The sequence below is a fragment of the Chiloscyllium plagiosum genome, chromosome 14, assembly GCF_004010195.1.
Source record: "Chiloscyllium plagiosum isolate BGI_BamShark_2017 chromosome 14, ASM401019v2, whole genome shotgun sequence".
NCBI classification, from domain to species: Eukaryota; Metazoa; Chordata; class Chondrichthyes; order Orectolobiformes; family Hemiscylliidae; genus Chiloscyllium; species Chiloscyllium plagiosum.
The window spans coordinates 78164651-78166870 of NC_057723.1; positions in this window are offsets into that span (position 1 = coordinate 78164651).

The window sequence follows — 2220 nt, forward strand, 5'->3', positions numbered from 1 at the left end:
GGAGTAATCCAGATACTACTACCCTTGAGGACCTCCTTTTTAAATTTCTGCCTAGCTCTCTGTATTCTCCCTTCAGAATCTCAACCTTTTCCCTTCCTATATCGTTGATTTCAACGCGGACAATGACCCCTTGCTGGCCCCTCTCCCCCATGAGAACATTCTGCACCCTCTCTGAGACATCCTTGATCCTGGCACCAGGGAAACAACACCCCATTCTGCTTTTTTGTGCTATATAAGGGTAAGTATAAGGGTATGGAACTATTGTAAGCACTGTATAAGCATGATTAGATTATATTAGATTACTTACAGTGTGGAAACAGGCCCTTCAGCCCAACAAGTCCACACCGACCCGCAGAAGCACAACCCACCCATACCCCTACATTTACCCCTTAACTAACACTACAGGCAATTTAGCATGGCCAATTCACCTGAACTGCACATCTTTAGGACTGTGGGAGGAAACCGGAGCACCCGGAGGAAACCCACGCAGACACGGGGAGAACGTGCAAACTCCACACAGTCAGTTACCTGAGGTGGGAATTGAACCCGGGTGTCTAGCGCTGTGAGGCAGCAGTGCTAACCACTGTGCCACCGTGCCGCCCACAAATGATGGGGGAATGGTTTTAGGCATAGATTCTGGACAAGGACCTAAGAATAGTAACAACATAAATATGGAAGCTGAAAATATGTGGTCACAAAACTTTCCCTTTTCAAAAATTGGGTGATAAATAAAAGATTGATAAATAATGGATAATGTACAATGTTCCACTGAAGCGGTAATAGGATACGACATCTTCAACCTACAAACACTTTTTTAAAATAAATATTCTTATTGAAAAGCTTTTTAAAAATATTTTACAAAACATTTATAAGGGAAAAAAACCATCAAAACAGAAAAAGAACAGTACAAGGAACAAGGCCATCACATAGCACCATTGTTACTAAACAGCCCAGTATTCTACTAAAACAAACCTATCTACTTAACTAAAACTAAACTACAAACATATTGAATAAATACTAGCTTAAATTACATTTAAGTTACTTAAATTAGATAATGTCTTACTCCTTTATTCTGTCTTACTCATCACATCTCCACTGAGGCTCCCATCCCTGAGAGTAACCCCTACACTACCCATATTCTTTCCCTTCCTCCCGGGGCACTGCGGGCACCCATAAAGCCGCATTCCCGCGGCTATACCACAGCCCTGACTAATATTGCCGACAAGTCAGTTTCAATATAATTTAAAAAGAGGCCGCTACATCTTGTAAAGCTGTTCCGTTTTGTGCTGCACCATATTTGTGAGGTAGTTTTGGGGGAGAGGCTCCATCGCCAGCCTATGCCACCCCATAAGACCTGGTAGTTTTTCTGATGTCCAATTTAGTAAAATGTTCTTCCTCACGCAATGGTCAAGGATATTACACAATCTCTTCCCTTTTTCCCCCAGAGAGGGCAAGTTTGGCAGCCCCAAAAGAAGAATTATCGGATCCATGTTAATTTCAGTCCCCAAAATGTCCTTTTAACTCCCTTACTATAGCACTCCAATATCTTTGGATCTTGCAAAAGGACCAATAACAATGTGTGATAGTGTCCATATTAATTTTACATTTTACGTATCTCCGATGAAATTCCCGTCCTAACTCTCAGTTCCACGTCTTACAGAGTCCTTCCATATCCCCCAGAGCATGGCCTTTTTGTCAATGATATAAAGTACTGAGTGAAAAAGTACCCATACACCAGAGTACCCTTTTATATAAACACTCTAAAAAAGGGGAGGAAGGACTGCAGTACAATAGCTGTGATATTTATATATTTAAAACTGCAACATTACCCGACAACATACAGACTGACTGCTACATGAGAGCATGGAGGAGTCACATACACCAGTAAGTCAGCCATACGGCAAGGGGCCAGCACAATATCTGTTAGACAGCGCAGCCGAATGACAACTCCAACAGCTTCTCTGGGAATCACTGTCACTATCGCAGTCTGGGCTCTCACACTTCATCAGCATTTCAATCCTTGAAAGAAATAAAAGGTGGGGAGTATAGCCAGCCTAATGGAGGAATATCCCCACGAGTGTGGCATTTGGCACCTTGGTAGAGGTTAGAGCTGGCCAGGAGGATAGTAAGCCTGCTCCTGACTAACCCTTGCTGTCCCTTTAGTGTTAACATCCCCACTGCTCCAGCACACCCCTCCACCCAGGGAGAGGAAGTGTGCCG